We start from the raw sequence: 17,075 nt of genomic DNA, 5'->3' as shown, positions 1-17,075 counted from the left end.
GGGCGTCTGTCTGGTCCGGGCGGACGCGGGAGGGCTGCAGGGCGCTGGGGCCGGGAGCTCGGAGCCCGGGAGCTGGCGGAGCGCGTGTCCTTCTCCAGAGGCCGTGCACGCGCACCCGCTCTCCTTCACGTTCACCTTGACTGCGGGGTGTGGGGGTGAGGAGTGCAGGACACTACCTAGCGGCCCCTCTAGGAAGCCCACAGATTCTCCTCTCCACCCCCCACCGCTGGCCTGCCCAGGCGCTAGCCCGAGGGGAGGAGGGGGCGCAGGGACTGCAAAAGCGCTGGGGTCGCGGACCAGGCTGGACAGCGCAAGCTTGCTCTCCGCAGTGATGTCAACCACAGCCCTTCCCCCCTCCAACCTCCCCAACCCTCTCTTCACAACCCTCAACCATTTCTACCCTGGACCTGGCCTGCAGAAACCCCCATCTCGGCGTCTCGGGCCCGCAAACCAGAAGCAGAGGGCATGCTGGTGCCCTAGTTCTCCCCCCCCCCCGCCACACACACACACACACACACACACACACACACACTTGCCAAAGTGGCCGAGACTGGGAATGTTACCCGCCCGGGTGCAGCAGCCACTGGGGCGCAGGAAGCGGGGTGGGGGCGGTGGAGCCATGTGCGAGTTTGACAGCCGGGACAGCGGGGAGCTGTCAGCTCCGGGACCAGTGCTGCCGCGGTCTGGTTAAGGGGGCGAGAGACCGGGTCGACAGAAGTGGGGCGAGTGGGGCACCTCCAAGGAGGCCCCCGCTCCCATGATAGAAACCGATAAGCGGAAGCGAGGAAGTGCCGGGGGGGGGGAGGGGGGTTGGGGTGCGAATCGCCACCTCAGGCCTTGGCTTTCCCGCTCTTCCGAGAGCTCCCACTTCTCACTTTCCCCCCAAATCCGCTTTTTTTTCTTCCTTCCCCCTTGGCACAGCACTCCTGGAGCAAGAAGGAGAGGGAGGGACCCGGGGGCTGTGAGAATGACGTGTGTTGGTGCCGAGAGAGGGTGGAGAGGCTGCGGGCCGGGCACTAAGGACCGGCTCCTAATCCTCTTGTTTTCGGTACAGTCAGCAGATGTGGTTTCTTTTAGCTGAATAATTTGCTAAAGGAATAATATATTTAAGTGGTAGTGGGGGGTGGCAGCATCTACCTCACCCAAAGAGGATGGCGACCGAGAGTAGGACTTGGTAAGTCTAAATAAAAAGGCTCCAAATTCTCTGTGTCCCCATCTTCTCCCCCCTCCCCTCCGCCCTCCTCTTCCTCCTCCCTCTCCTCCCTCCTCCTCCTCCTCCCCCTCCCCATCCCCTGCAATCCGCACTCGATGCGAGTTCACGCGTAGGGGTGGATTTCCAGGCTGCGCCGCAACTAGCGCTGCGCTTTATTATTATTCATCCGAGGATGCTGCCACCACAACCTTTGCCTCCTGAGCTGCGCTCCTTCCCCCACGGCCGCCGCCACCAGCAGTGTGGTCCCTCCTGCACGCATGCTCTGGTTTACCAAGGGGAGATCTTGATTTTTTTTTATCATGTTCACGATCATCGTGAGGTTTCTTTGCATGGTTATCATTTCCTCCAGGCAGGTGGAACGACCGACCGACCACCAGCACCTCGGCTGCCGCCCGCCCCTTCCCGGGCTGGACCGGGGCGAGGGCTCATAGGATCCTCCTCCCTCCCTCCTTCATCAGCTTGTTTAGTCTCTCCATCCTTTTTATTCCAGTAGATCTACCGCCTTTCATAGGGTTGGCTGGAACGCTGCGGGTAGCAGTCTCTTAAAAGAAAGAACAAAAAGAAGACGATCTGAAGTGGATCCCCATCCTCCCTACACACACACACACACACACACACACACACACACACACACGGCACCTGGGACTCAGGGAGAAGAGTGAAAACAGCACCGGAACGCAGACTCAGCAGCACCAGAGACCTCGGCATCCAAGGGAACCTGCCTGGTACGCAGACTGACTGCCGAGGGTATTCGGATGTATCCTTAATGTCCATTTGGCATGCTTGCACTGTGTCGTTGTTGGGAAGGGGATGGAGTGTGTGTTTTCTGGGAGAGGGAGTGGAATCCTGGAACATCAGGTAAACATGCACCTGCTTGCCTTCTCAGGATCCGGGTGTTTGACTGGAAATCAGGGAGCAGAAGGACGGGGGTGGGTGGGAGCGGGGGTGGAGCGCTGAGCCGCTGGGGTGCCCGAAGGCTAAAAGAATAGTGGGATGAGGGAAGACATAAGGTGGGGGCAGGCCGATTAGAGGAGGGGTGCCAACAGAACAGTTGTTTTGAAGACTCTCCTCTTGGGGAAACATAGGACGAGTTTTGCAGGGCGAGGGTGGGGCGAAATTGAGAATTTGGGTGTGTGTCAGTCCACAAGAGTTCTGAGAAATTGATGAAAAAACAAATGATACATCCAATAAGAAGGCATCCTATCTGTGTGTGAACAGAGTGAAGAGGTGATGGAGGGCATGTGGGGTGAGAGCTTAAAATAATGTATTCTTATCCTTCTGCTTTGGGGACGCTTATCCTCTGCAAACCCCCCCCCCTTTTATTTCCGGACCCAGGGATCCAGTCGCATTAGACTCCAGTGACCTTTTAAATCTACGCCAGCCCTTTATCAGGTAAAGCTCGTTGACAATTTAGTTGGAGGTGGGGCGGGGTGGGGTGGGGTGCGGAGAGTGCTCCGGTTTCCAAGATGTGTATATTCTCTCTCTCTCTCTCCATCTCTCTCTCTCCATCTCTCCCTCCTCACTCCTCCCTGTCTCCTCCTCCCTGCCCTCCCCCTTTTCTCTTCCTCCCACCACCCTCTCTGCTGCATTTTGCATGAGCTATCTAGGTCATTAGCATTTTAGCTTATGCAAGACTTGACAAAGCTGATGAGGGGCCAGATGGGCCTCGCTCTTATGTGTTTTTTTTTTTTTTCCGTCTTTTTTTTCCCCCTCTTTTCCTTTTTCCCCTCCACCATTTGGGACTGAGCGACAGGACTGCAGCAGGCGAGTTCCGTACGGCTGACTCTCGGGATCCCTCCCCGGAGCGCGGCCGCTTGACCCAGCGGCACGCCCGGCCTGGGCTGCGCCAGGACCCCGCCTGCGAGGTAAAAGTGACGGCAGCCTTCCAGCAGCTGCCCGGCCCCTGCTTGCCCTGCGAATGTCCGGTGCTCCTCTCCCCCCACCCCTTCTTGACGCTGCCCCCCCATCAGTTTCCTGGGCAAAGCTGGGGGGCGAGGTGGGTGGGTAGAGTTTGCTGAGCCTGGGGTACAGTGGACTTGGTGGTGGTGATAGATTTTTTGTTTGTTTGTTTGTTTTTCATTAGGTAAAGCTGCCGGGAATGCGGGGGGAGGTATGGAAAACGGGGTAATTAACAGGGGTGGGGGGAGGCACCCCTTGAGCTCCCACTTCCACCCACATCCCCGACCCTCCACCCCTCCGCTCTGCAGGAGAAAAGCCTGGATCCGAAAGGATGGGGGAGAACAAAGAGCCTTTGGAAGACGTCGCTGTTATCTCATTGTCTGGGTGATGGGGGAGCTGCGGTTCTGGAGGATGCTGCGGTCCTCTCTCCCTGCCGCCCCCGCCCCCAGCCCTCGCCCCGCTGTCAGTGCGCACGCTCCTGCGCCGATTTTTTCCTTCTTTCTCCTTGTTTCCTCTTCCCCGCCCCCTTCCTTTCTTTCACCTTTTCCTTCCTCAGGAAAAAGGCCTCTCTCTCCGTGTTCACAGCGGACCTTGATTTAAATGTCCATACAATTAAGGCACGCGGTGAATGCCAAGAATGGGGCCGACTGAGCACCGTCGGTCCGCGAGGGCCCGCCACACCAGAAGCCACCGAGCCGGGGCGCCCTCCGCTGCGGGGTGCGGGCTGCGGGCTAGGGGAGGAGAGGGAGGAGGTCACTAAGCGCCCTGCTACTCGAGCCCTGCGGGTGGGGGTGGGGAGTGGGGAGGTGTGTTGCTTGTGACAGACAGGGGTTGAGGGATACAGACTTGGAGGAGGGGAACAAGTTCTGTGACCAAAACCCAGATAGGTGCAAGCATTGCAGCTGGGGGGGGGGGGGGGTTTGGGGGGGATAGCCTGACAGCGCATTGCGGAATCCTTCTGCGAGCTGCTTCTTTTTCTCTGGGCTAGGGGGCTGCATTGTAGGGAAGCCCACAACGCCTTCCTCCGTAGCTGTGGCTTTTGTTCTTGGGTGAGCTTTTGGTTTGCCCTTTAAAAATTTTATATATACACATACATATACATTATACATATACATTATACATATACATATACATATACATATACATATACATATACATATACATGGCGGATATCCAGTATCTTGGCGTAGATACCCAGGGCCTAGGCTGCGGGCATATTGGGCTCTGCTTCGGATTGCAGGTGGGGAGTGGTGAGCCAGTTGCCAGGGAGGAGGAAGGTGTTTGTCACCATTGCTGAGAAAGTTACTGAGATATGTAGGGACCTCAGAACCACTCAGAGATGCTTCACCAACTACATCAGGGCTGAAAGCATGGTCAGGGCTCCAAGAAACAGCTCGCTTCCTCCTTGCGGCTGTAATTACAGTTTCGGGCAGAGATCCAAAAGATGCAGAAGGGAGAGGCGAGAGGCGCAGTAACCTCCCTGTGCCCAAGGAGAGGATGGATTCCTTTCAAGACCCAAAGCAAAAGGGAAAGACCCAGTGCATACAAGTGGGGAGTCCAGGGAGAGGCTGAATGGAAAGAGGCCATCTGGCAGTGAAAGGGGTTAACCCTCCCTCCTTGTGAAGTGCCTGCTATCCAAAGGCAACCTTTCTCCCCATCACCAGTGCTGAAGCAGCAGCTGGTCCCAGGTACCCTCCCTCCCTTGGCACTGCCCCATCCCATCTCTTACAACGTATTAACCCTCCCCATTACCCCCAGCTGCAGTGTGGATGGTGGCAAAACCAAAACCCATTAATTTATAGGTGGAGAAGGGGCAGGTCCCTGCAGAAAAAGAAGGCCAAACATTGCATCTTCCTACTCAGGAAGCCCTGCTGCACCCCCCCCACCCCCAACCCTCCAACCCCCCCACCCCACCTTGGGCCTTAGCAGAGGCTTGTCTTTGCAAAGTCATAAGAAACAGGGATACTTATGACTTCGGTTGCATTTCTGACACAGGAATCTCAGCCTAAAAGAGAATCTCAGTAGACCCCTACTGAGAGTTCTGAAAGCCCCAGTCTGGTTCATTTAATAAATCAGTATTCAAGGGGTGCCTTCTCAATACTTATTGAGATTCTACTATGTGCTGGTCCAAGCGCAGTTATTCTACCTGGAGTTCTTCCTTTGCCCTCCTAAGGGCATTCCTGAAATCATGGGAAGTCTTATGTGTTGTATCCCACCTTGATAACTCCCAGAACCTTCTCCAGATCTGCAAAACTGGGGCACAGCCTGCTCACCCTTGCAGAAAGGAGGCTGCAGTCACATCACAAAAATGCACAGTGCCTGTCCCTCAAGTCCCAGAAGGCAAACTAAGATGTAGGACAGAAAGGAGGGCAACTTCTGGTCCCAGAGTCCTAGCCTTAAGACTTAACCTAAGATTCACTGGTAACCACTGCCTCCAAAAATAGACCTTCCTCTAAATGTTGCCTCCTTGGGGGCATGAATTGCCTTGCTTACTGCTTACTCTCCCCTACTTCCTCGACAAAGGCTATTCCTCAGCTCCTCTGGGCCATCAGCTTCTCTGATGACCAAACTCCTTGCCCCATCACTGTCCACATTAGTTGAGTCTTATCTCATCTCTAGTCACTTCCCCATCATTCCATCAGACTGTACCCTTCATTGATGGGCCTGTACCCTTCACTGGTGGGCCTGTCCACACACCAATACATCTCCAAGGCCTCCCCTATTAGTGCCCCTTTTAGGTGGAAACCAAACCCACTCCTCTCTAAGAGCATAAACCTCAGGCACCATGGACAAGACCTGCCCAATTCCTGTTGCTCTCAATCTCTGATGGAAGGGTCATAATTTTTTTGTTGTTGGTTGGTTTTTTGTTTGTTTTTTAGTTTCATTACTTAGGTTAACTCTTGTTCCAGCAGGCTGTAAAGTGTGATAAAGTGTTGGAGGTTTGCCAGGATTGTGTGTATAAGTGTGGGTGGGAAGGGGTCTAATTAGGCTTTCCTGTATTTACCAAGTAACACTACAAAAATGTGTTTTTATGTGAGGATTTACTGGCTAAAATAGATGTCCCTGTATCATTTGCAAATCCTTTATGTGTTACCTAAGAGGTAAGAATGAAGGTCAGTCCTAGCTTCTCTTGTGCAGGACTATGCAGTCTTATGTAAGAAATTCTTTCTGCTCTTTCAAAAACATTTCTTTAACTTAACATTATCTTCTCCATCTGTCTAATTAGATCCTCTGCTTTCATTGAAGGGAAAACTATATGATTTTTAAATATGGAATGCATTTGAGGCCATTTGCTGACTGAATCTGCAAAAAGAGAGAGAGAGAGAGAGATCCCCATCCATTCATACAGCACCATTTTGATTCTCTGAATGGGGGAACATAAGTTTCTTAGATATTTTAGGGTGGGTTTAGAAATGTATCAAGGGGAAAACTCATAATACTCTTCTTTCCCCTGCCAGAGACTGCCCAGGCCCAGTTCTCTATTTCAGCGGAAAAGAAAAATGATCTTTTAACAAAGACAAAGGTAAACTCTCTCAGTTCCATCATGAAGGGTGGGTGAGGGACAATTTTTGTGGTTCTCAGAGGAGTCTTAGCCAGGAAAGTAAATACTTGGGAGGAGGAATATTTCTCCAGCGGGTTGATGCCCATATACACCTATATCTACATACAATTTCTGGCACCATTATAACCATTACTAACATTTCTAGAAAAGCATTTATCCAAGAAAAGAGCCATCTATACTGTCTCCAGAGGGAAATGAGTTTTGTCTCCCCCTCTACTGAACTTACATAATCCCCCACCCCCACCCCTTGTTCCAGCCTTAGAATGGAGTTCTCTGGGGGCAGCTGCAAAGCATTCTCCCTAGGACAGATGGTGCCTCCCTTCTCATCTCCTCTGTGGGTGGTTTTAGAGCCCCATGAGTCAACTGGGGCTGAGGGGTGTGCTGGTGGTTTTGTGTGTTTGAGGCTTGCCTGACTGAATCACCAAGATAAGTTTGTCAATAACCAAGATGAGAATGATGATGCTGAATAAAGATTTTTTTTTCCTTCCAAGTCCCATCTACAATTCTTTCATGTGGGTGTTTTTGCCAAATCTCAGTGAAGGTTGAAAAAAACATTTCATTCTCAATCAGATTGCAACTGTAGACCTAGCACAAGAAAAAAAAAATCTTCAGATAGGGTTCGTGGGGGAAGGGAGTGGGGACACAGTTCCCCATTATTTTGTGAGAATGGACCTCAAGCCTGCAGAAAAGGGAGAGGGCAGCAGACCAAGATGGGGAGTGGAGGGGGGGGAACTGGTCTCACTGAGAGCAATGACTGTTCCAGGTCAGAAATGAAATATCAGCAGCTCAGCTCTCAATAGATTCACCTTATCTTTCTTCCCCTTTTGTCTTCACTCACAAATGTTATGCATAAATGAGACATTGCGTCAAGCCTGCAGAAACCCTAAAAACAAACCTTCAGCATCACTATGGACTTTTGAATATTAAAACGAGAAGGAGGCTTTTCAAATTAATATTCCACCTATTTGTTTATTTACTTATCATACAAAAATATGGAGCCTTTAGGACCCAGTGGGCAATTTTTTTCACTGAAGTTTCTTTTGGTTACTTCATGCAACCTTGTTGAAGGATTCTTGGGGGGAAAAGTGATGAGGGTACCCCCCTCCTCCCACCTACCCACTTACCAGCCTTCTTAGTCACCCCTCTTTCTATTGCACTAGAGGCTTTCTCTTCCTTTTAAGGGACCCCAGAACGTCTAAATTGAGCAAGGCAATAAAGAACAGAAGCTGTTTTCTTCTTTGCTCCCATATTTCTAGGTTTGGTTTTTCTTTTTTCTTAGGAATAATCATGCATTTCCTTTAGCTTTGGTCTGACAGTCCACACAGAGCTTGTCTCCTCTCCCCCTTTTCTCAGCACCAGATGGACATTTGAAGGTCAACGTCAGAGATGATAACAGTCGGGGGTAGAAAAAGAGCAGGGTACATTGGGGGTGCATCATACCCAAAGCCATGCAGAATGAAGTATTCTCCCCTGGAGGCATCTAGCACTTCCTACTCATCCACCCCCAGATCCTTGGCCTAAAGAACCTCACTCATACCCTGAAAACAAGGAGCTAGCACCACTCAGGAGGGGGTACACGAAAGAAGGAGGTTTGAAAAAGACTCAACATAAGAAGTGTCACATCTTGGGCACACCTTTGGTTCCCCCACCTACTGGTGAAAGCTCTTCAGGAATGTAGTGTGTGTGTGTGTGTGTGTGTGTGTGTGTGTGTGTGTGTAGTTGGAGGGTTGGAGAGAGAGAGAGAGTATGTTGGAGGATGTTTTCAATTTCAAGCATCTGACTCCCTTACACCCACCAAACCTACTGCATCCTCCTATACCTGCCAGGCCATGGGGTAAGACCCAGTCATCTGTCCCCCCCAAAAGCTACACAGCCTAGTCCAAACAGCCCTGACAATATCCTCAACAGAGGCAGAAAACAACACATCTCTCCATTCCCCTTAGGCAACTCTTGTCCCAGATCCGTACCTGGGGTGGAGGAGAGGGGGAGGGGACAGAGCCACCACAAATGGAGCTGGTTGGAGAGAAGACAAGATGCTTTCTTGGTCTCAGTGCCAAACCTTGTTCTAGTCCCAAGAGAGCTGGGACAGGTTTCTGTGTTAAAAAGAATTTGTCCTCCTTACCCTCAAGGGTACAGCATGAACCCTACAGAGGCTCCTTTAAGTGAACAAGCCAGTGCTCTGAAATAACCTTGAGTAGGTTAACCTACTCAATACATAACCTCTTATGTATTAAGGAAAGGGGGCCAGCTGGGTCTGCTGGTTTTTAGAATCCATATGTCACCACAAGCTTCCGACCCACAAGAAGGTGCATCTGGACTTCCCCGGGAGGGGGCGTGCTGGAGGAGGGGGGAGTCTGCTTTGGGGCCACCCCCTCCCAAGACTTCCCAGATTGATGTGGCAATATTTATTCCCATTTAATTGAGACACTGGTTTAATTTCAGATTGCTTCGGCTCAAGGCCCAATGGGGTTTTCTGCAGTGCTTTCCCCCAGTGCCTCTACAGAAACTAATTGCTGTTAATATCCAATTTTGGCTTTATTATTCGTTAGCCAATTATGTATCCCATAGCCCAGGCCCCTTGCTGCTCCCAGCTTCTGCAGGAATCAGCCTGCTTCTGCTTCCCTCCCACCTCTACTTAAACCCTCTCCTTACCCCAAGAGGGCTTCCTGGGTACACCAGTCATTTCCATTGTTTGTCCCAGCACTTAGCCCAGTTTTTGTTGTTGTTGTTGTTGTTGTTTTGATTTTTGGTTTTTTTTTTTTTTTGGTGGAAGGGGTATTTTAGTCTTTTTCCCCATTTGAGGGAGATTTTTATTTTTCTTTGCAGTTGCAGTTAATCCTTCCCATTTTCTCAGCAAGTAAATTTTAGTTTTTATACTCTCTCTTCATCACCTCTGAGTGGTTTTGTTTGTTAGTTTATTTCTCGAGCCACTTTTAGAGGGGTATTTTTCAGGCCAAATAAAGCTCAAGGCCTGCATCTCCATTTCTTCTGCTCCCCATGGCTCCTGTCCTGCTTCTCCTGGGACCAAGTCCTAGGCTGAAAACGACCACATCTATGTAACACATCCACTCAGATGGAGTGCTTGGCCTCCTTATTTTACATTTACAAAAAGGAAACTTGCAAAAGCGATCTGGGGGAAAGCCTCACTGGGAGGGATGAGGAAGGAAGCTTTTATCTCTTCTCCCCTGATGCACTGGAAGTGGCTTCTGCTTTATTTCCTTGATGTCCTTATCATTTGTAGTCAGACAACAGTCTTCCTTCCCTCCCCCCACAATATTTATTTATTTTATTAGTGAGAGATCAGAACAGTGCTCTGGTATACGCAGTACTAGGGCCTCAAGCAAGTAAGACCCATGCTTTCCTTAATGAATCACTCTACCACTGCCTCAATAGTCATACTTATTTTTCCAGATATACATATTTTTAAATATTTATTTATTCTCTTTTGTTGCCCTTGTTGTTTTATTGTTGTAGTTACTATTGTTATTGATGTTGTCATTGTTGGATAGGACACAGAGAAATGGAGAGAGGAGGAAAAGACAGAGAAGGGGAGAGAAAGATAGACACCTACAGACCTGCTTCATCCCTTGTGAAACAACTCCCCTGAAGGTGGGGCAGATATATTTTTATTAAAGAGAGAGACCAGAGCACTGTTCAGCTCTAACGCATGGTGGTGCCAGGAGATCAAACTGGTGCCCCTGGCCTCAATCATTTGAGGCCTGTGCTCTGCACTGACAGAGTAAGCTTCCCAACCACTGCAGCAGATTTCTTTTTAAAGATTTATTTATTTAAAAAAAAACTGGGGGCTGGGCGGTAGTGCAACAGGTTAAACTCACATGGTGCAAAGCACAAGGACTGGTATAAGGATCTGGTTTGAGCCCCCAGCTCCCCACCTGCAGGGGAGTTGCTTCACAAGCAGTGAAGCAGATCTGCAGGTGTCTTTCTCCCTCTCTGTCTTCCCCTCCTCTCTCCATTTCTCTCTATCCTATCTAACAACAACAACAGCTATAACAGCAATAATAGTAACAACTACAAGGCCAACAAAATGGGGAAAATGGTCTCTAGGAGCAGTGGATTCATAGTGCAGGCACCAAGCCCCAGCAATAACCCTGGAGGCAAAAAAAAAAAAAAAAAACAACAACACAAGGCGTGGTCCAGGAGGTGGCGCAGTGGATAAAGTGTAAGTCCTGAGTTCAGTCCCCAGCAGCACATGTACTAGAGGATGTCTGGTTCTTTCTCTCTCTTCTCCTACTTTCTCATTATTAAATAAAATCTTTAAAAAAAAAAAAAAAAGAAAAGAAAAACAGGGAAAGAGAGAGGGAGAGAGAGAAGCAGAGCATAAATGACACATACAATGCTGGGAATTGATCTCAAGACCTCATGCCTGAGAGTTCAGTGTTACTGGTTTTTTGCTTGTTATTCCCAGAGCACTGATAAAATCTTCTGGTGGTGCTAGAAATTGAACCAAGGGGGCCTAGTGGTGGTTGAGCACCTGATTGAGCATACCTGTTACAATGCACAAGGACCCAGGTTCGAGCCCCCTGTCCCCACTTGCAAAGGGAAAGCTTCACAAGTGGTGAAGCAGGGCTGCAGGTGTCTCTCTGTCTCTCTCCCTCTCTATCTTCCCCTTCCCCCTCGATTTCTGACTATCTCTAGCAAATAAATAAAGATAGTTAAAACATTTTTTAAAAATCTTTTAAAAATAAAAAAAAATTGAACCAAGGACCTTTAGTGCCTCAGGCATAAAAGTCTTTTTGCATAACCATTATGCTATCTACCCAGCCCCTTGGTGTGTGTGTGTGTGTGTTTCTGCCTCTTTTACCTGTGTGCCCCAAGTGTGTGGATCTAGAGAACTGAGTGCTTCCCATTCTGGAAAGAGAAAAAAAAAACTTTAAAAAGTCAGGGGTCAGGCAGTGGCACACCTGGTTGAGCACTCACATTTCAGTGTGCAAGGACCCAGGTTCAAGGCCCTGGTCCCCACCTGCAGGGGGAAAGCTTCATGAGCAGTGAAGTAGGGCTGCAAGTGTCTCTCTGTCTCTTTCCCTTTCTATGTCCCCCTCCCCTCTCAATTTCTCTCTGTCCCTATCCAACAATAAATACATAAATAAAAATATATTTTTAAAAAGTCAGCAAGATAATGCCTTTGTCTGCTTCTCTTTATCTGCCATCTTGAAATAATGCTTTAAAGGCTGCACCACACCTTTACATACTCATCTCTCACAGTTCTATAGCAACCTGCATGGTGTCAGCCTCAGAATGGAATGGAAGAAAACAAAATATGAAAGCAGCTGCCAGTGGCAGAGGACTGCCATTGCCAACTGGATGTCCAGCCTTCTGACAGAACTAAGGGAGGTGGGGAGGCCATCATCACTGCCCAGGTGTCCTATGGTCAGATTCTTCATTTGGATGGGGGCAGGAGGGTGGTTGGGATGAGTGCTGCATAGGGCTGAGACACTCTTGAGAAGATGCCTTACACATTAAGGGTCAATAAATACCACCTGAATTGGATGGACTGAAATTAGCAGCAGCTGTCCTTCTGGTTTTCCTACAGAAAATGCTAACATTAGACATGAAGGCCTTTTGGCAAAAATGGATCAGTGGAGTGGCTTCATACAGAAGAACGGGGCTAAAAAATGACTGAATCACTCCCAAGCCTCAGCTTGAGTTCACTTATCCAGATGTGTGCTGTTTGATTTTCAGAGACACTGCAGATACACGCAGACTCAGAACCAGGTCCTGAACACAAACACCTGTTCTAGAGACTGGGGCAGTAGCTTAACTGGTGGAGCATAGTACCTGTATGCCTGAGGTTCCCCACCACTACACCCCATGCCTCATGTACCAAAGTGGTGCTCTGACCCACTCTCAACTTCTGCTCTTACTGTTTACGAACAGGAAACTCACCCTTCCTTTCAGGCACACCAGCGCTCCAAATGCATAGATATGGCATAGCTAACAAGAATCACTAGTGGGTGAGGGAGATAACATCATGGTTATGCAAACAGTTTCTCACACCTAAGGCTCCAAGGTCACAGGTTCAATCCCCTGCATCAATATAATCCAGAACTAAGCAGTGCTCTGGAAAAACAAAAACCAAGACTCCTCATGGATCCTTGTTGGCTCCCTCTCCAAGCTCATTCCCAACTGAAGGCAAGTAGAAGCACCAGGGTCTTGAACAAAGACACTGGTAGTTTTGTATTAGAAATGCCTATGGATCTAATTAAGGCCACCAGCTTAAAATCACCTCTTGCATGCTACTCTGTATCATTCTGAATCATCATTTTGCTATGCCACAAATCATAATTAATTGTTTGACTGAATACTGGGCTATGTGGATAGAGCACTGGATTTGCATACATAAGCCCCAGGTTTGATCCTTAGTACAACATAAGCAAGAGGACCTGGGAATACCAAAAAGAGACAGATGAAACTCCATGGAGGGTGGAGGATGTCTTTGATATCCCTCTCCCTCTCCCCCACACCCGTGTGTGTGTGTGTGTGTGTGTGTGTGTGTGTGTGTGTGTGTGTGTGTGTGTGACTGACAAAAGTATTAAAAAAAGGGACAGCTGGAGAGGTAGTTCATTGGCAGAACATATGCACAAAGCCCTGCACTCATTTCTTAGCATATAAATAAATAAATAAATTCTCTAGTAGTCACATTTTAAGAGGTAAAAAGAAAATTGACACTAAGGAGTCAGGTGGTAGTGCAGCAGGTTAAGCACACATGGCGCATAGGACCTGTGTAAGGATCCTGGTTTGAGCCCCCCGGCTCCCCACCTGCTGGGGAATCACTTCACAGGCGGTGAAGCAGGTCTGCAGGTGTCTTTCTTTCCCCTTCTCTGTCTTCCCCTCCTTTCTCCATTTCTCTCTGTCCTATCCAACAATGATGGCATCAATAACAACAATAGTAACTACAACAATAAAACAGCTAGGGCAACAAAAGGGAATAAATAAATAAACAAATAAATATTTTTTAAAAGTGACACTATTGCGTAAGGAACCTGGTTCAAGCCCCCGGCTCCCCACCTGCAGGAGAGTCGCTTCACAGGCAGTGAAGCAGGTCTGCAGGTGTCTATCTTTCTCTCCCCCTCTCTGTCTTCCCCTTCTTTCTCCATTTCTCTCTGTCCTATCCAACAATGATGACAATAATAATAACAACAATAATAACTACAACAATAAAACAGCAAGGGCAACAAAAAGGAATAAATAAATAATTATTTTTTAAAAAGTGACACTAATTATATGTTCTCTTTAATTCAACAGATATAACTGAAGTATTATAATGTTTGTATGCAACTAGTGTATAAATTATTAATGTGATATTTCAGTTTCTTTATTGATATTAAATCTTCAAAATTGGATCTGGCCTTATATTGAGAGCTCACAAATGCTATAGTTGAAGATGTAAAGTCACACACCAAGTTAGTTCTAACTATCCACAGTTCAAGACTTCCGCCCCCCCCACAGGTAGGGAACTGGGGGCTTGAACCGGGATCCTCATACAGGTCCTTGCGCTTCAAGCCATGTGTGCTTAACCCACTAATAGGCTCCCTAGAATTTTTAATAACTAAGTAGAGTGTCTGTTTTCAGGTTTAAATTAAATGAATGATTCCAGTTTGCAGTTGCTGGGGCTCCGTGCTTACACTATGAATCCACTGCTCCTGAAGGTCATTTTTCCCCTTTGGTTGCCCTTGTTGTTTATCATTGTTGTTTTTATTATTATTGTTATTGCTGTCATCATTGTTGGACATACGAGAGAAATAAAGAGAGGAGGGGAAGACAGAGGGGGAGAGAAAGATAGACACCTGCAGACTTGCTTCACCACTTGTGAAGTGACTCCCCTGTAGGTGGGAGTCACTTCGAGCTGGGGGCTCGAACTGGGATCCTTATGAAGGTCCTTGAGCTTCAAGCCATATGCGCTTAACCTGCTGCACTACTGACCGGCCCCCTAGACCTTCTAATAACTAAGTAGAGTGTCTGTTTTCAAGTTTAAATTAAATAAATGATTCCAGTTTTAAGTTGCAGGAGACATGTTTCAAGACTTCAATGGCTATGTGTGGTTTGTAGCTACCACATCAAGCTTTAGGATGTACCTTATAAGTAGAAAGTGCTCAATAGATGTTCGCTAGCCATCAGTCCTGGCACCCAGCCTTCCCCAGATACAGGGAACAGCTATTTCACCCGCCCCCCGAAGACTCCAAATCTGTCAGACATTGCATGCATGATCTGTGAGATAACCCCAGACTTGTCTGGGGATAACTTCAGTCATCAGTAGTTTGCCAAGAACACTTTTTTGACTTTCCCAACCTTAATTCTAGGAAGGCTTTCAGAATCGCCAGGATCTTTTTGCTCAGTGCATGTGTGCAAGGCGTGGGGAGAGCTGGGCTTTTGTTGGAAATAATACCTTGGTACATCTGTGCAGCCAAAATGATAAGACTTACATGGTCGCCTTAGTGACTCACATTTGTTCCTATTCACAGACCAAATTGCATACAGAAGAAAATAGACATGAGAGTGGGGCAAGCTCCTAAATTTTGTTCTGTGCTAATTTCTCAGGCTGTTAATTACAAATCTCCTCAGCCTCCTGATGTTCATTTTCTAGCCATCGCTTCTTAAAAACTCCCTGTGTGTCACAGATATCAGCTAAGAGGATATAGGGGATGGTAATATTCACTCACTCCCTGCCCTCAGTAATCTTACAGTCAGTAGATAAAATGCTAAATACATAAACAATGATGACAAAGTGAGACGTGATTATGATGTACAAGAGAAACACTGAAAATGCTCAGAGAATTTAAATAAAAGAAGTGTCTTTCCCATGAGAAGACAAGGAAAGCTGGAAGAGACAGACAGATGGGATTTGGAGCAAGGCAAGATTAATTAGAGGACTCACTATTGCAGGGGTGAGGGAGGTTTGCAGGACTAAGCATCTGTATAACAACAGTACGTCTGAGAGAAAGTCTGGGGCCAGACTGCATGTGGGAATCGCTGGATCATAGAGTATCTTTGTCAGCTCAAGCTGCCATAACGAAATGCCAAAGACCAGGTGGTTTAAACCACAGAAATGTGTTTTCTCATGATTCAAGAGGCTGAAAGTTCAAGATCAGGGTGCCAGAATAGTTGGGTTCTCTCTCTTAGCTCTCTTTCTAGCTTGCAGATGGCTATTCTCTTGCTGTATCCTCACATGGCTCAAAAGGAAAGGGTTCTAGTCTTCTCTTCTTTTTGAAAGGACACTGATGCCCTCAGAGGCTCCCCACCCTTATCTCTCCTAAGCCTAACCATCTTTCAAAGGCCTCATCTTCAAATAGGAATGTAGAAATCAGTGGGTTGGCCCCCCACTACCCAGGGATGAAATAAAAGTCCAACCACAGAATATAACTTATTTTTGATTTTTTTAAATCTAACACATTTTTTAATATTTATTTATTTACTTTTGTTACCCTTGTTATTTTATTGTTGTAATTATTATTGTTGTTGGATAGGACAAAGAGAAATGGAGAGAGAAGAGGAAGACAGAGAGGGAGAGAGAAAGATAGACACCTGCAGCCCTGCTTCACTGCCTGTGAAGCGACTCCCCTGCAGGTGGGGAGCCAGGGGCGCAAACCGGGATCCTTATGCCAGTCCTTGTGCTTTGTGCCACCTGTGCTACCGCCCAACTCCCAACATGGTTTTTTAATATTTATTTATTTACATTAATGAAAATGAGAACCAGAATATCATTCTGGTATATGTGGTGTCAAAGATTGAACTCAGAACCTCATTCATACACAAGCTACATTCGACCACTGTATACAGCCACCACCCAGAACACCTATTTTTAAAGTTTTGTTTTTTTTTTAGAAACTGCCATACTGTCTTTCATAGAGGCTGCACCATTTTACACAATGTACAAGTGTTCAAATTTCTCCACACTCATAAACACTGTTATTTTCTATGTTGTGTTTGTTTTCTCATAATAGCCATCTTAATAAAGATGAGGCAAATCTGAGGTTATTTGTACAAATGAAGTGGAGTCAATAGTCCCTCACCCATCAAAAAAAAAAAATTATTGAGGAAGGAGGTTTTAGATCCTGGAATATGATAGCAGAGGAGGACCTAGTGGAGGTTGAATTGTTATGTGGAAAACTGAGAAATGTTATGCATATACAAGCTATTGTATTTTACTGTCGACTATAAACCACTACTCCTCCAATAAAGAAATTAAAAAGAAATTCTTGTCTTAAGTCTAGTATTAGGATATCCTGGCTACTGGCAAGTCCATGGATAATCATATGCTTACTGGATGCTTGTGCTTAATTCCCCAAACCTCCTTCCTTGGTTGGGTTTATATAACCCTTCCTACATCTTGCCTGCCTCTAACTCCTAAGAACTAAGCTTGCCGTCCTCAGGGCTCCTATTCCA

This window comes from Erinaceus europaeus, chromosome 2 (assembly GCF_950295315.1).
Source record: "Erinaceus europaeus chromosome 2, mEriEur2.1, whole genome shotgun sequence".
NCBI lineage: Eukaryota > Metazoa > Chordata > Mammalia > Eulipotyphla > Erinaceidae > Erinaceus > Erinaceus europaeus.
Note: the sequence above shows the minus strand (reverse complement) of the source record.